This window comes from Canis lupus, chromosome 2 (assembly GCF_048164855.1).
Source record: "Canis lupus baileyi chromosome 2, mCanLup2.hap1, whole genome shotgun sequence".
In the NCBI taxonomy this organism is placed as follows: Eukaryota; Metazoa; Chordata; class Mammalia; order Carnivora; family Canidae; genus Canis; species Canis lupus.
The window spans coordinates 38604201-38622688 of record NC_132839.1 but is presented as its reverse complement, the minus strand read 5'-3'; the positions used below and the strand labels follow the sequence as shown (position 1 = coordinate 38622688).

Here is an 18488-nt window from a genome sequence, read left to right as displayed (position 1 = left end):
CTAAAACGTTTAGTGATGCATTGAATAAGAGTGTTGACAACAGATACTCTTGCCTTGCTCCTGATATTAGGGGAACAACATTCATGTTATCGTGATTCAATCATATCAACTGTAGGCTTCTTTAGATGCTCCTATTATGTTCAGGCAGTTCCCTTGTATTCCTACCTCACTGAGAATTTTTATAATGTATGGATGTTGGATTTTTGTCAATTTTTTTGTTTTTAATTCCTATTTTAGCCTATTAACATGGCCTGCTTTGTTGATTGATTTTAAATATTAAATCATCCTTACATTTCTGGGAAAAATCCAGTGGGCTATATAAAATTCTTTTTACAAATTTTTTAATTCAATTTGCTAATACTTTTGTTGAGAACTATTGCATTAAAATTCATAAGAGAGAAGAAGGGCGAAGCAAGATGGTGGAAGAGTAGGGTCCCCAAGTCACCTGTCCCCACCAAATTACCTAGATAACTTTCAAATCATCCTGAAAACCTATGAATTCGGCCTGGGATTTAAAGAGAGAACAGCTGGAATGCTACAGTGAGAAGAGTTTGCATTTCTATCAAGGTAGGAAGACGAAAAAAAAAAAAAGAAATAAAAAAGCATCCAAGGGGGAGGGGCCCCCGGCGAGAGCCCCCAGGACAGGAGAGCCCCATCCTGGAAACGCAGGAGCTTCACCAATCTTCCAGGATGGAAAGGTGCTCGCAGGGAGCTCGGGCAGGATCCCAGGAGGGGTGGGGATGCCCTCAGGCTCCCAAGGACACTAACAGAGGACCAGCGACCCGGGGAGAGCGGGCAACACATCACGGCCGAGCTCCCAAAAGGGCTGGAGGGCACCCCTGGCGGGCTCAGGAGCAGCTCTGGTGGTTGTTACCGCTCTGGAGGGAGCTGTGTAGCTCTGAGGGGCGATTCCAGCGGTGCAGGCCCCAGAGCCCAGGGTGCTGGGGGACAGAGCCCAGGATCTGGCGCTCCCCCAGGGACAGACAGAGGCCGGGAGGACACAGGGCACTGAGGATGCTCCTGCCGCCGGTCCCCCAAGCTGTGCAGATCGGCGCCCCCCACCCCCAGAGCATCCAGGACCCTGCAGACTGAGAGCCGCGGTAGTTACTGCGGGAGCTGACTGCAGAGCTGGAGAGCTGGCTGCCGCCACTGTTGTTGTTCCTCCTGGTGTCACCTTGTCCCTGGGACTGAGCAGGGTCCTCATAGGATAAACAGCTCCCACTGAACCGTGCATCTGAAAGGGGGCTGGGAAACTCCCCCAGGTGCACATACCTGAGAATCAGCACAGCAGGCCCCTCCCCCAGAAGACCAGCTAGAAGGACAGGGGAAAAGCAAGTTATTGACCAAACAGTGCTGGAAAATTCCAGGGGAAGTCAAGGGATTTACAGTATATAGAATCAGAGGATAATCCCCCTTGTTTTTTGTTTTCTGTTTGTCCCACCCCTTTCTTTTTCTTTTTTTTTTCTCTCTTTTTCTCCTTTTTCCAGTACAACTTGTTTTTGCCCACTCTGCACTGAGCAAAATGAGTACAAGGAAAACCTCACCTCAAAAGAAAGAATCAGAAACAGTCCTCTCTCCCATAGAATTACAAAATTTGGATTACAATTCAATGTCAGAAATCCAATTCAGAAGCACAATTATAAAGCTACTGGTGGCTCTGGAGAAAAGCATAAAGGATACAAGAGACTTCATGACTACACAATTTAGATCGAATCAGGCCGAAATTAAAAATCAATTAAATGAGATGCAATCCAAACTGGAGGTCCTAACAACCAGGGTTAATGAGGTAGAAGAACAACTGGGTGACGAAGAAGACACATTGAAGGCAAGGAAGGAAACTGAGGGATAAAAGAGACAAACAATTAAAAGATCAAGAGGATACATTAAGGGAAATAAATGACAGCCTCAGAAGGAAAAATCTATGCTTAATTGGTGTTCCCAAGGGCGCCGAAAGGGACAGGGGACCAGAATGTGTATTTGAACAAATCATAGCTGAGAACTTCCCTAACTTGGGGAGGGAAACAGGCATTCAGATCCAGGAGATAGAGATTCGGCCCCCCTCCTCGCAAAATCAAAAAACCGCTCAACACCTCGACATTTAATACTGAAGCTTGCATATTCCAAAGATAAAGAGAAGATCCTTAAAGCAGCAAGAGACAAGAAATCTCTAACTTTTATGGGGAGAAATATTAGATTAACAGCAAACCTCTCCACAGAGACCTGGCAGGTCAGAAGGGGCTGGCAGGATATATTCAGGGTCCTAAATGAGAAGAACCTACAGCCAAGAATACTATATCCAGCAAGGCTCTCATTCAGAATAGAAGGAGAGATAAAGAGCTTCCAAGATAGGCAGAAACCGAAAGAATATGGGACCACAAAACCAGCTCTGCAAGAAATATTAAGGGGGATTCTGTAAAAGAAAGAGGAAGTCCAAGGAAACAATCCACAAAAACAGGGACTGAATAGGTATCATGATGACACTAAATTCATATCTGTCAATAGTAACTCTGAACGTGAATGGGCTTAATGACCCCATCAAAAGGCTCAGGGTTTCAGACTGGATAAAAGAGCAAGACCCATCTATTTGCTGTCTACAAGAGACTCATTTTAGACATAAGGACACCTACAGCCTGAAAATAAAAGGTTGGAGAACCATGAACCATTCAAATGGTCCTCAAAAGAAAGCAGGGGTAGAAATCCTTATATCAGAAAAATTAAAGTTTATGCCAAAGAGTGTAGTAAGAGATGAAGAGGGACACTATATCATACTTAAAGGATCTATCCAAAAGAGGACCAAACAATCATGAATACTTATGCCCCTAATGTGGGAGCTGCCAAGTATATCAATCAATTAATAATCAAAGTTAAGACATACTTAGATAATAATACACTTATACTTGGTGACTTGAATGTAGCACTTTCTGCAAATGACAGATCGTCAAAGCACAGCATCTCCAAAGAAATAAGAGCTTTAAATGACACACTGGACTGATGGAGTTCACAGATATTTACAGAACTTTACATCCAAACGCAACTGAATACACATTCTTCTCAAGTGCACATGGAACTTTCTTCAGAATAGACCACATGCTGGGTCACAAATCAGTCTTAACTGATACCAAAAGATTGGGATCATACCCTGCATATTTTCAGACCATAATTCTTTGAAATTAGAACTAAATCACAAGAAGAAGGTTGGAAAGATTTCAAAACCAAGGAGGTTAAGGGCCATCCTGCTAAAAATGAAAGGGTCAACCAGGAAATTATGGGAAAATTAAAAAGATTCATGGAAACTAATGAGAATGAAGATACAACTGTTCAAAATCTTTGGGATACAACAAAAGCAGTCCTGAGGGGGAAATACATCGCAATACAAGCATCCATCCAAAACCTGGAAAGAGCTCAAATACAAAAGCTAACCTTGCACCTAAAGAACCTGGAGAAAAAACAGCAAATAGATCCTACACCCAGCAGAAGAGAGTTAATAAAGATTCGAGCAGAACTCAATGAAATTGAGACCAGAAGAACTGTGGAACAGATCAACAAAACCAGGAGTTGTTTCTTTGAAAGACTTAATAACATAAATAAACCATTAGATAGCCTATTAGAAAGAATAGAGAAAAGACTCAAATTAATAAAATCATGAATGAGAAAGGAGACATCACCACCAATACCAAGGAAATACAAATGATTTTTAAAACTTATTATGAGCAGCTTTACGCCAATAAATTAGGCAATCTAGAAGAAATGGATGCATTTCTGGAAAACCACAAACTACCAAAACTGGAGCAGGAAGAAATAGAAAACCTGAACAGGCCAATAACCAGGGAGGAATTTGAAGCAGTCATCAAAAACCTCCCAAGACACAGAAGTCCAGGGCCAGATGGCTTCCCTGGAGAATTCTATCAAACGTTTAAAGAAGAAACCATACCTATTCTACTAAAGCTACTCTGAAAGATAAAAAGAGATGGAGTACTTCCAAACTTGTTCTATGAGGACAGCATCACCTTAATTCCAAAACCAGACAAGGACCCTACCAAAAAGGAGATAATAGACCAATATCCCTGATGAACATGGATGCAAAAATTCTCAACAAGATGCTAGCCAATAGGATCCAACAATACATTAAGAAGATTATTCACCATGACCAAGTGGGATTTATCCCTGGGATGCAAGGCTGGTTCAACACTCTTAAAGGAATCAATGTGATAGATCATATCAACAAGAGAAAAAACAAGAACCATATGATCCTCTCAATAGATGCAGTGAAAACATTTGACAAAATACAGCATCCATTCCTGATCAAAACTCTTCAGAGTGTAGGGATAGAGGGAACATTCCTTAGCATCTTAAAAGCCATGTAGGAAAAGCGCACAGCAAATATCATTCTCAATGGGGAAACACTGGGAGCCTTTCCCCTAAGATCAGGAACGAGACATGGATGTCCCCTCTCACCACTGCTATTCAACATAGTCCTAGAAGTCCTAACCTCAGCAATCAGACAATAAAAAGAAATAAAAGGCATTCAAATTGGCAAAGAAGGAGTCAAACTCTCCCTCTTCACAGATGACATAGTACTGTACATAGATAACCCAAAAGACTCCACCCCAAGATTGCTAGAATTCATACAGCAATTCGGCAGTGTGGCAGGATACAAAATCAATGCCCAGAAATCAGTGGCATTTCTATGCACTAACAATGAGACTGAAGAAAGAGAAATTTAGGAGTCAACCCAATTTACAATTGCACCCAAAAGCATAAGATACCTAGGAATAAACCTAACCAAAGAGGTAAAGGATCTATACCCTAAACACTACAGAACAATTGTGAAAGAAATTGAGGAAGTCAAAGAGATGGAAAAATATCACATGCTCATGGATTGGCAGAATTAATATTGTGAAAATATCAATGTTACCCAGGGCAATATACACGTTTAATCCAATCCCTATCAAAATACCATGGAGTTTCTTCAGAGAGTTGGAACAAATCTCCTTACGAGTTGTGTGGAATCAGAAAAGACCCCGAATACCCAGGGGAATATTTAAAAAGAAAGCCATATATGGGGGCATCAAAATGCCAGATTTCAAGTTGTACTACAAAGCTGTGGTCATCAAGACAGTGTGGTAGTGGCACAAAAATAGACACAGAGATCAATGGAACAGAATAGAGAATCCAGAAATGAGCCCTGAACTTGATGGTCAACTAATATTCCACAAAGCAGGAAAGACTATCCACTGAAAAAAAAGACAGCCTCTTTTGTAAATGGTGCCAGCACTACCCTGTCTTAATTATCAAAGCATTATAATATGTCTTGATATCCAATAAACAATTCTTCACATCTTGTTCTTCTTGAAAAGTATTTGGGCTATTCTTGACATTTTGCATTTCCATAAAAAATGGAGAGTTGGTTTTTCAAATACCATGGTGGGGAAAGCTATATACATTTGCTTGAGATTGCGTGAAATTCACAGGTCAAGTTGAAGGAGAATTTGCATTTTAAAGTATTCACTTTCCAAACTCTGATCAAAGTATTTTCCAAACTCTTTTTATTTCTGTTCTCTTTCTCTCTATTTTTAAAATTTTATTTTTTTATTTGAGAGAGACATGGAGAAAACATGAATGGAGAGGGGTGGAGGGAGTGAGAGAAGTAGACTCCCCACTGAGCAGGGAATCTGACATGGGGCTCAGTCCTAGGACTCACTGAGATCATGATCTGAGTCAAAACTGAGAGTCAAAAGAAAAAAAAAAAAACAAAAAAACAAAAACTGAGAGACGCTTAACTGACTGAGTCACCCAGGCATCCCTCTCATTTTTTAATTGGATTCTTTGATCCATCTTTCCTTTTTCCCTTCCTTTCTTCCTTCCTTCCTTCCTTCCTTCCTTCCTTCCTTCCTTCCTTCCTTCCTTCCTTCCTTCCTTCCTTCCTTCCTTCCTTCCTTCTTCCTTCCTTTCCTTCCTTCTCTCTCTCTCTCTTTCTTTCCTACTGAGTTGTAGTAATTCCTTTTATCTTTGGATATTCATCTTTATCAGATATTAATTTTTATCAAATATTTTTCTCCCATTCTGTACATTTCATTTTCACTTTGGTGATTGTGTCTTTTGCTGTGCAGAAACTTTTAGTTTGATGTAGTTCCTTTTGTCTATTTTTGCTTTTATTGCCTGTGCTTTTGATGCCATATGCAAGAAATCATTGCTCTAACCAAGGTCAAGAAGGTTTTTCTCTGTTTTCATCTATGAGTTTTATGTCTTTTTTTTTAAATCTTTAATCCATTTTGAGTTGATTTTTCTGTATGGCGTAAAGTAGGGGTCTAATTTCATTATTTTGTATATGGATATCCAATTATCCCACCAGCATTTATTGAGGAGACTATTCATTCTCTATAGTGTATTCTTGCCCTTCTACCCTTGTTGAAGTTCAGTTTACCATAAATACATGGATTTATTTCTAGGTTATCTATTCTATTCAAATTCAGTATAGTTGCAGAATACAAAATTAACATATGAAAATCAGTAGGTTTTCTTTACACCAACAATGAAGTATCAAAAAAGGAAATCAAGTAAACAATCCCATTTATAATAACAAAATAATAAAGTACTTAGGAATAAATTTAAGCAAGGTGCTGAAAGACTTCTACACTGAACTATATATAACACATTGAGGAAGCAGATTCAAAGTACATGAATAAATGGAAACACATCTCATGTTTGCTAATCAGAAGAATTAGTATTGCCAAAATTTTCATTATATCCGAAGCAATCTACAGATTCAATGCAACCCTATCAAAATTCCAATGGCATTTTTTTTTTACAGAAATAGAAAAGATAATCCTAAAATTGTTATGGAACCAGAAGAGGCCCTGGATAGGCGAAATGTTCTTGAATAAGAAAAACAAAGCAGAAGGTATCACACTTCTTGATTTGAAAATACACTACAAAGCCATAATAATCAAAACAGTATGGTAGGGATCTCTGGGTGGCGCAGCGGTTTAGCACCTGCCTTTGGCCCAGGGCGCAATCCTGGAGACCCGGGATTGAATCCCACGTCAGGCTCCCGGTGCATGGAGCCTGCTTCTCCCTCTGCCTATGTCTCTGCCTCTCTCTCTCTCTCTGTGTGGCTATCATAAATAAATAAAAATTAAAAAAAAAACAGTATGGTAATTTTATAATTTATGCTATTTTAAATGATATCTATGTTTAAGACTTATTTTCTACATGAATATTTATCTCTAATAGATAAATATTTTTCTTCTTTACATAAACCTTATGTTCTTATCAAGCTAAAAAATTTAAAAATAATTTCATAGAAATTTCTCCAACTGTCCCATAAATGTCTTTTTAGAATTGGTTTATTCAAATTAAAATCTCAAAAGTTACATGTGTTATACATTTGGCTGGTATGGTTTTGAAGTTTATTGTCTTCTATAACAGACTTCCTACCTTTTTTAATGTCAATAATTTATTGGTGAGATGGGTCAATTGTATTGTAGATGTCTTGCATTTTCAATTGGCTGATTCCTTATTGGTGTCCTATAATGTGTCTTTTCTTGCCCACCCCCAACATCTTCCTCACCCAATTTCATGTAAATTGGCTTGATTTGATTACAGTTTCACTTCTGGGAAATAATATATCACAGATACTGTGAAGTTCCTGTGGAATCACATCAGGAATTTTCCCAGTTTTAATAATGCTAGAATTGATCTGTTTGTGTGTTTGTGTATTATTGGACTGATCCTTCCTTGATAAAGTTATCTATCAATCTTTCACATAAAATTGATTTTGCATTCAGTGATGATGACTACCTAGATCTGCTTTGAACTGGATTGTGCCCTCCCCGTTCATGTGTTGAAACACTAACCCAAAAGTGATGGTATTTGGAGTTGGGGATTTGAGGAGATAAATAGATTTAGCTGAGGTCATGAGGGTGGGCCTTTATTAATGGTATTAGTGACCTTATAAAGAGAGACAATAGAACATGCTTTCTTTTTCCCACTCCCATATAAGCCAAAAGGAGAACCCTCAGAAGAATTCAACTCCGCTGACACCTTGATCTGAGACTCCAAGGCCCCAGAACTGTGAGACAATTAAGTTATGTTTAATCCACCTAGGCTGTGTTTTTGTTTTTGTTTTTTTAAGATTTTATTTATTCATGAGAGACACAGGAAGAGAGAGAAGCAGAGACACAGGCAGAGGGAGAAGCAGGCTCCATGCAGGAAGCCTGATGTGGGACTCATCTGGGGTCTCCAGGATCCCTGGGCTGAAGGCGGCACTAAACCACTGAGCCAGGTTGCCTTAGATATTTTACTTTTTGAGGGGGATCCCTGGGTGGCGCAGCGGTTTGGCGCCTGCCTTTGGCCCAGGGCGTGATCCTGGAGACCCGGGATCGAGTCCCACATCGGGCTCCCGGTGCATGGAGCCTGCTTCTCCCTCTGCCTGTGTCTCTGCCTCTCTCTATTTCTCTCTCTGTGACTATCATAAATAAATAAAAAAAAAAAATAAAAAAAAAAAAAAAAAAAAAAAAAAAGATATTTTACTTTTTGATGTACAAATCATTTCCCTTAGGTTTTCAGATTGGCTTCTATGTTCTTTTGACATGGATTTATCAGTCTTTGAAAGCTTACTTGTTTTCTGGCACAAAAAGAAGTTCCAGTGGGATCCCTGGGTGGCTCAGCAGTTTTGACAAGAATAAGTTTTTACTCATTCTGCTATACATTTATACAAACAAATATAATTTTGAAACCATATTAATGCTAAAAATTATGCTACTGAAAAACATTCTTTTATAGTTCTATTTTTGTAAAATCACTTTATATCACTATATATCACTAAGGACATAGAATGAAAATATTATGGTTTGGAGGCACTGGAAATAATTCTTCCTTTGGGATTATATTACCACCTTCTACACAATCAGTATCAGACATGTTGGTCCTTACTGATGGACATTCTGGTGGCTTGCAGTCTTTTGCTTTCATAAATAGTTCTGCAACAAATAACCTTGTGCATATGTCATTATATATTTTGCCAGTTTGTTTTAGGAATAGATTCCTAGACATTGGATTTCTGGCTAAAAGATACAGATTTTTTCTTGATTTTTGTCTGATTCTCCTCCATAGGCACTGGGATTGTGAGTGTCTTTTCCCACACTCTTATCAATAGTGTGTATATTGTTAGACTCTTGGGATTTGCCAGTCTGATAGGTAAGTAATATAACATCCCAGTATAGTATTAATTTGTATTTTCTAATCATGAGCAATTTTTTTTATGTTTTAGGAAACATTTGCATTTATTTTACTGTGAATTGTTTCTTCATATCATTTCAATGGGATTGTTTGTCTTTTTATTCTAATTTTAGGAGCATTTTTTTTTTAGCATTTTAATATAAGGCTTTAAAGTCTTTGCCTGTGATTAAGTTGCAAATGTTTCCTTCAATTTGTCCATAGTTTTATTATTTTATTTATGGTATTGTCATGTCTTTTGAAATTTTAATGTGGTCAAGTGTATCCATCCTTTCTTTTTTTTTTTTTTTTTTTGCTTCTATAATTTGAGTCATACTTTAAAAACTTCTTCCCACTTTCAGGCTATGAAAGCTTTCACATGTTTTTATGTTTTTTGTTTTATAACTTATATGGTTTTAATTTTTACATGCATATTTCTGATCCATTTAGAATTTATCCTAGTTTGAGTAATGGATCTGTCTCCTTTTTTTAATGTGGCTGCATAATTTTCAAGTATTATTTAGTGAAAAAACACTTCTCACTGATCTTAGATATGACCTTTATTAAATATTCAATTTGCATTTGCATTTGGTGCATTTCAGGATTTTCTATGGTGTTCCACTGTTTATTCAGGTACCAATACTATGCTATTTTAGTCATAGATGCTTTATCATACATTTTTATATCAGATAGGAATAGTCTTATCTCCCTGTTGTGATTTATTTTTTAAGAAAAACTGAGCTGCCCTTGCTTATATATTCACTTGCATATAACATGTAAATATATATAAATATATATAATAATGTATATTGTTTTATTATATATCAAATTAGAAGTGAACATTTACTTAGTATTGACAACTTTCTGATTTTATTTCTTCCCATTTAACAACTTAATATGCATTTATAGTTGTTCAAGGCAACCTTTGTGTTCTTTCAGAGTTTTTTTTTTTTTAATATTTTTTCTCCTTTAAGTTTTGCACTATTTTTTGTTAGGCTAATGCCTAGTATTTTATTTTTTTATATTGTAAAAAATGTTTTCTCTTCCATTACATCTTCTAACTGATTTTTATTTATGTATGTGAAGGCTAGTATGAATTTCATTGTTCAAGTTTTTATGGTTGGCAAATAGAAGTATAACCAATATTTACACTGTTTTGTGCAATCTATCAATCCATTCCTTTGAATTTTTAGCTTCTTTAGGATTTTCTGTATAACAGTTCTATCATCTACAGGTGATGGCAATTTCACTGTTCCTTTCTAATCCTTCTTTATTTCTTTTTCTGGACACGTTGCATTGGCTGGACCCTCCAGTATGAGTGATAATCTGCCTCTTGCTCCTTTCACTAAAAGGTAAGCTTTCAAAATGTCTTCTAGGTAAGTTTTCTGATGCTTTCTTTGTAACTATTGACATAATCAGTGGTGGTGAAATACATTGATTGTCTTTCCAGTGTAAGAGCAAGCTTGGCATTCTGGAATAAAACCAATTTGGTCATGATTTATTGTCCTTTCTTATATGTTTATAGAATTAAATTTCTAATATTTTATAGAATATTTATTTAGGTACATAATTGAAATTGGCTTTTAACTATCTTTCCCAATTTGAACTGGAAATGTTTTGATATACAGATTTTGCAGGCCTGGTAAAATTATTGGGGAAGTATAATTTTTATGCTCTGAGACAATGTCAGTTTGGTGTTCTTTCTTTCCACAAGGGTTTGGTAACACTTGTGGGTGAAGTCATTCAAACTTGCAGTTTTTGTTGAAAGGCTAATGAATCTAGACACAAGTTTTTTTTGCAGTACTATTCATATTTTTATCCTGTGTCAATTGTGTAGTATGCATTTTTGGGGGACGTGTTTATTTAAATTTGCCTATGGAGGGAACAGGAAGTTGTTTGCTCCCTTTTTGTGTTCTGATTATTTTTGTCCCTTATTTTTATTACAATTAGTCTTGTCAGAATTTATCAGTGTTAACATTCTTTTCAAAGAACAAGCTAGCTTTCTGTATTACATGTTTGCTTTTTTATTTTACTTATTTCTGCTCTATTTATAATTTCCCTTTGTCCATTTTATTTAAAATATAGAAGGACATACCATGTGCACAGATTAGAGGACTTAATATTGCAATGTAATCCCAATAAAAATTCCAACAATTTCTTTACTTTGTGAAACTTGGCAAGCTGATTCTACACTCTATGTAACATGTATGAATAAACCCAAAGAGAAATGTCAGACTGGGAAAAACATTTCCATCTGATACACTAATAACAGGCAAATGATTATATAGACAAATAATTAGTTTTCTTAATTATTCTACAAGTCAATGAAAAAAACCAATAAACCAATATTAAAACACACAAAGGACATGAATAGTCAGGTCACAGATGAAGAACAATAAATGGGTCACAAACATAAGAGCAATATTCAACTGCACTTACATTATTCAAACTGAAAATTAATAAAGTAAAAATGTATTACAGAATTACAACAAAAAATTATATACCCACATATATAAAGAGAAATTTCAATAAGACAACGAGACCAAAAATTAGTAAGGGTAAAATAATAGTTAGGGAGTTTGCCTTAATGAACATATCTACAACTCAAAATGTAAGAGAACTCTATGAAATTTTAATAACATTGGAAAATACTAGATCAAAAAGCCAATCTTAGTGAATACCAAGTAGTCTATTCTTTAAAAAAGATTTATTTATTTTTTCATGAGAGACACAGACTGAGAGAATGGCAGAGACATAGGCAGAGGGAGAAGCAGGCTCCTTGCAGGGAGCCAAATGCGGGACTCCATCCCGGATCCCGCGATCACCACCTGAGCTGAAGGCAGGTGCCCAAGAGCTGAGCCACTCAGGTGTCCCAGGTAGTCTATTTAATATAGATAACTGTACCTAAGAAGTACTCAAAATAAAAATTAATGATAAAATGTAGCCAAAAAAGTCGTATTTCTTTGGAAATGAAAAATGCATTGCTGAATAGTTCAAGGGATAAAAAAATCAAAATGGAAATGATGAAATATTTATGAGTAAATGATAAGAAATGAGTATGTGTCAATATCTGAGTGATGCTGCTAAAATGGTAATTAGAGGAAAATGTAACTCCAAGTGCATCCATTAGAAAAAAATATTGACCATTATTGAGGTAAGTTTTCTAAAGAAAGACTATAAAAGGAGAATAATCACAAGGAAAGAGAGCAAAGTACAAGAGAAAAACACAAGAGGAAAACACAGATATCAGTGAAAGTGGAGCAAAGACCAGGAAGGTGGTCAATCAAGCCAAGAGCCCCAGAAGGACGAGTAGTAAACTAGGTATTTGGAAGGACTAATCATTTTTTTTTTCCTTGGAAGAGCTTTAAATTGCAAATTCATTTTTTTTTACTTGTTATGAATCTATTTACATTTTCTACTTCATTTTGAGTTGGTCTTGTTAATTTCTGTCTTTGTAGGAATTTATTCATTCCATCTGAATTGTCTAATTTGTTGATATAAAGTTGATAATATTGCCTTATAATAATTTATAATAATAAAAATAGTAATAATAATTTCTTTTTCATTCCTGTAAATTCATCAGTGTCTCTTCTCTCTTATATGGTTTTCCTAATTTTCCCTTGTTTCTTAATCAGTTAAAGGGTTAGCAGTATTGTCAATCTTTTCAAAGAACTGTCATTCACTGACTTTCTCTGTTTTTCTTTTGTCTATCTGATTGACTTCCTTTCTAATTTTTACTATTTCTTTCCCTCCTCTCATTTTAGATTTAATTTTCTTCTTTTTCTAGTTTTTAAATGTGGAAATTTAGAAAATCAGCTTAGATCTTTCTTCTTTTCTAATACAGTAAGTTAAAGCTATAAGTTTCCCTGTATGCCCTGGGAATACATTTATTAAATTTAGCTGTGTCCCATAAATTTTAATATGCTATGGTTTCATTCTGTCTGATATTAATATAGCCACTCCCACTCACCTACAGTTACTATCTGCATATCTTTTTCTATCCTTTTGCCTTTAACTTACGTGCATCTTTGGATCAAACCTATATTTTAAACTGGGTGACAGGCATTAAAGAGGGCACATGAACACTGGGTATTATACTTTATGTTGGTAAATTGTATTTAAATAAAATTAAAATTAAAATTAAAATTAAAAATAAAACCAAAACATAACAAAACAAAACAAAAACCAACTGCATTTTAGGTCTTAATTTCTTTTTACCAAATCTAAATAACTCTGACTTGATTGGAGTATTCAACCCATTCACATTTAATGTAGTCATTGATATGATTGGATTTATATCTGCCATTTTTGCTATTTAATTTTGATTTCTCATATCTTTTTATTTCCTGTGTTGTTTCTTTACTGTATGTTTTTTGGTAGCAAGTAGATACTTTCTATTTTACCATTTTAATTAATTTGTTATCATTGTTATTTTCAGTGTTATTTTATACGTTTTTCTGGTAATCATGTTATGTGTCATAATTTATCACAACCAACTTCAGGTAAGTGCTAATGTAATTTAAGTAAAATATAGATATTTTCTTCCAATAAAGCTCTATTTTCTCTGCTCTTCTTTGTGATATTATTATTTGTATTACATATATATGTTAAAATTCAATAACCAGTATAGAGTTATGATTATTATTATTATTTTTAAAGATTTTAATTATTTATTTATTCATGAGAGACAGAGAGAGAGAGAGAGAGAGGCAGAGACACAGGCAGAGGGAGATGCAGACTCCATGCATGGAGCCTGACTTGGGACTCCAGGATCATGCCTTGGGCTGAAGGCAGGCGCTAAACCATTGAGCCACCTAGGGATCCCCTAGATTCTTCTTAAATTTCTATATCTTTATTTATATTCGCTATTTGATAAGCCATCACACTTTTCCTGTATTCTTAAACATAGCTTCCTTTATTCTTTGAACGTATTTATATTTGTAATAGTTTTGGTGTTTTTGTCTCCTGAGTCCAATATCTGGACCCTCTAGGCAGCAATTTATATTGACCACTCTCTCTCCTGTATATGGGGAACACTTCCCTGTTTCTTTGCCTAGCTCCTGGTTTATTGTTGTTATTATTATTGAAAACTGATCATTTTAGATGTAACTACACTGGGTCCTGTTTCCATCTTTTCTTCCAAGAATTGCTGTTGTTACTGTCCTATACATTTTTTTTTAACTTGTTTACGGACTTGTCTGGACTAACTCTCTGTGTCAATCTCTTCCATGATGGTTATGCAGTGAAGTCTTCATTTAAAAAAAAAAAAAAAAAAGTTTTGTTTTTGTAGGCCAGGCTTCCTAGCTAGTATCCCTGAATCAGCATCATTTAATGATTATCCAGTCATTAGCCAGAGTTTGTGCTTAAACATCTTGGTCCAGTTGACCTGATGGTTCTGAGCCTAAGTGAAGAGACTACACTGAGTATTCAGGAACTCCCCAAGTCTTCTGGGGCTCTGCCAAGTATTCTTATTTCTCCTTTGAGTGCAACACTAATTAGAGATGGGAGGCTATTCAGGGCCCTTTCTAGTTTTGTCTGATACATTTCTTGATATCAGTAAATAATTTTTGAGAACATGGATGCCTAATCTTCCATAACATTGGTTTTTAGATTTTTCTTTTAACTTCAGTTTTCAATATTTTAAATAATATTCAGATAAATATTCAAATAATATTAATTATTATTACATAATATTAAAAATAATAATTTTCCTTTTTTAAAAAAGCTTGATTTGTATTTGTCTCTCTTTTTTTTTAAGCCTGGATTCTTTTAAATGTTTTACTGATTTGTTGTGGTCAGTCTCAGGAAACCATAATTCTGATGAAGCTCCTTCCAATGTATCCTCCTCTCCTTCCCTCCTTTCCCCTCAAAGTAAATAACTCAATCCTTCATTTCGAGGAGCCATAGCTTATACAACTCTTTTAGTATTTCTTACAACTCTGCCTAGTATTATATTTGCTTGTAACTAACTCTAACTACACTATAATGCCCATGGAACAGAGGACCATCTCTTACTTATATCTCTAAGATTACCTTGTCTCTAGCATAAAGTTTCACACATAGTAGGTACTTGATGTTCAAATAAATGGACTTTTAGCTTCTTGGAAAAACCACACTAGTTCTCAGCCTCTCATTCCTCATATGGACCATAAGGCTCCATGTCTCTGAAATCTTTTGTGTCTCTGACATTCTCCAGCTTACGTTTCTTGGGAACATTTGTGGGCTATTAGTCATCTTATGTAGAACAAGATATATCTGTCACTTCTCCTCTGTGAAACCCTCCCTCCAGCGAGATTTATTTTAAGAACTGTGTGAAAAGAGAAAATTTCACAGGCAACCCTGTGAAAATCCAGTCATTTGTCAGCATGTGGGATCAAGTGCCCTGAGTACCTGTCTGGCTGCCTCTGGTTCTGCCCACCCTGGGTCACCTCTGAGATGCAGTTGTCCTCAGTGGGACTCACAGCTGCTGGTTCTGAGTCTGCCATCAAGCTGTGTGTCCACCAGAACACCTTTGCTTCCGTTTCTCCCTGGTGCCCCTGACCATGGTCAGTTGTAACTTCTCTTGAACAACATGGCTGAAGAGCACATATGCCACCTTACTGAATCCTCAAGGCCACCTTGTAAATCACTATGACCCCATGGAAGATGGGAAAACTGAGGGAACAACTATAACATGGCCAAGATAGGCTTTGAGCTCAGGCCATTTGTCTCCACATTCAAGGTTATATCTGTTAGATTAAGTTACTCTGAGCAGCAAGATCCACTGACTTTCTCTGGAAATACCCTTGAAGAAATTGGTGGTGTGCCACTGGCTTCAACAAGCCTTCAATGAGTTTGGAGTTGGTGGAGACAAATAGTTTTAGGGCAAGAACCAGAGGTCTTTGAGGAGAAGCAGGAGTAGGAGGTTATCATCCAAACCCAACTAGGGTTGGGCTCCTCCCCTACATACTACCCTGCCAATGCAGAGAATATGGCATGTTGGCATTCCATCAGAGTTGGCCTGTCAGTCATCTTTGGCTGTTGGTAATCTCTGATGCCCAGAACAGGTGGTGACCACTCAGCCTCGGTTTCCCTAGCTTGGAACTGAGGTATTTGGGCACAAGGAGCTCTCCACCTTTCCCAAGCTTGGAGGAGGCAAGGTTCTCTTTTCATTGCTGGAGTTAAACAGAAAAGAAGTTGGTGGTGGCTTCCTCCTCCACCCTCTGGGACAACACATGTCGGGTGAGAAATGCTGGTGGCTTGATTTGGAGCTGCACACAGCTCCACTGCTCTGTGCATCAGCTGGGAGGATTCACACTGCATCCTACTGAACACCCCCAACAGGAGTTTCTATAGCAACTTTCTGAGAGGAATTTCCAGGGCTCAGATTCTGTCACAGTAACCCAGTGAGGGAAGAAAGTGTGGGGTGCATGAGGAGGTGGCAAAGGATCCATATACACAGATAGAGGTCTGGAGAGTGGAGCGAGGTAGTCTCTGCAGAAAGCAATAGAGCTGAGTGGTCAGGAGCTTAGGAATCACAACCTGTCAGCATCAGTTCCTTAACAGCAAGCAGGTCACAAATTTTCCTTAAGCATCTGTCTTTAGATAATAAAACAAGCCTCGAAGTGGTCCTGAGGATTAACTGAGGGAGAACTGCAGGCTTTTCATTTGATCTTTCCTGAGAATTAGAGCAGGACAAGCCAGGAGTTTGATTCCAGTGGAGGGCTGCCTGTGGGTGTCTGTAGAATAGAAATGAAATTATGCAAGCAGATGGCTTGCTGAAGAGACAAAAATATGGATATAAAAGCATTCTAGCTATGGAGATGCTAATTTTTTGACTTTTAGATAATGACACAATTTTTAATATCAAAGGTGTCTTTTATATATATTAAGCATCCCCCCCCCCCAATCCTTTCAACAACATACTGCTCTAAATCATGCATAAGCACTTGGAAGTGGAAAATCAGACCATATTCCTCTTAACATGCAAATATTGAGCATTAGCACTTTATTCCTGCAGTGCATCTGTATTGCAGACTTACTACATACCCAGTGCCGGGCTGCACCCTCTGAGGAGTAGGAAATAAATACACAGAGAGCTCTGCCTTTCAATTCATAGTAACCAGCAGGGGAGAGAGGGCACAGCACATTCGACCAGCCTCTTCCAAAAGAAGACAGAAATGTTTCTGACTAGACTCCAGGAAGGCTTCCTGGGGGCAGGGGGGTTTCAGCCATCTACAGTGGAGGAGAACTGAATCTGAATGAGGGCCCCTGGAGGAGGGCAATTCAAAGCTCATCATCACAAGAGCACAAAAGCTTGACAAGTTAAGGACAGTGGAGGGTGGAGGCTAACTACTTCTGCCTGCATTCCCTCTGAGCCATCACCACCAGTAAGCCCCTGACTAGCAGGTCTTAGCTTTTCTCTCTAGTAGAGGGTAATTATTACCTCCTTTACAGGTTTCTATGGGATTATTTAAGTCAAGAATTCAGCCCAGTTCCTGGCACATCACATGTAGTTAGGTTATAAGAAAAGAAATAATCCTGTATTATAGAATTTGGAGATAAAGCTAAGGGGGGGGGGTATGTGAATGGGAGTGTTTTGGATGACTTCTCTGCTTTGGGACATTTCTCTAATTCTCTAATAAAGCTTCATTTCTCAACATCCCCAGCCTCACCATGTACTATTCTGCCCTGAGACAACCAGTATGTGATGCACTTGGGGCCCTCCCCGAGGACTAACATCAATGTGGAGGTCGAGAAAATTAAGGCCATTCCACTTTAAGTTCAGCGTTAGCACAAGTACAGCCATCCCAGGCCCCTGTGAATAAGAGCTGAACTTTACCTTACTTCAGTTACAGGAAGAAAACAGCTTACAGCTTAACGTCCTAGAAAGCCCCTATTAGAATGAGAACAGAGCCCAAGCCAAGGGCAGGAAGCCCCTATTAGAATAAGAAGAGAGCCCAAGCCAAGGGCAGGAAGCCCCTATTAGAATAAGAACAGAGCTCAATGCCCTTGAAAGCCCCATATCAAAATGTAAACAGAACTTGAGAAATTCCTCCACCCCTTCTGAAGATCCCCTCACCAGCCTATAAAAACTAAGCTGAAACCCACCTCGGGGTCCAAGTCCCTGCTCTGCTGTGTGGGGTACACTTGGACCCAAGCTCGAGCTTGTAAATAAACCCTCGTGTATTTGCATCGGTGTCAGCTCCTTGGTGGTTTCTTGGATTCGCAATCTTGGGCACAACAATCAAAGTAATTTTTTTTAATGCACGGTGGGAGATGCTAGATAAGAG

General features: G+C 37.5%; 1 long non-coding RNA gene across 6 annotated transcripts in view; it reads left to right on the top strand.

Annotated features, from left to right (window-relative positions):
• The window catches only part of LOC140615841 (uncharacterized), a 176785-nt gene that overhangs the window by 48854 nt on the left and 109443 nt on the right, over window positions 1–18488 (top strand). For 4 of the 6 annotated variants that reach the window (XR_012016347.1, XR_012016350.1, XR_012016344.1 and 1 more), the window contains 3 exons: window positions 6812–6901; window positions 9115–9198; window positions 10530–10568. This is a non-coding gene — a long non-coding RNA (uncharacterized lncRNA). The remainder of the gene's footprint in view (window positions 1–6811; window positions 6902–9114; window positions 9199–10529; window positions 10569–18488) is intronic. The other 2 variants (XR_012016349.1, XR_012016348.1) reach the window with 1 other exon arrangement.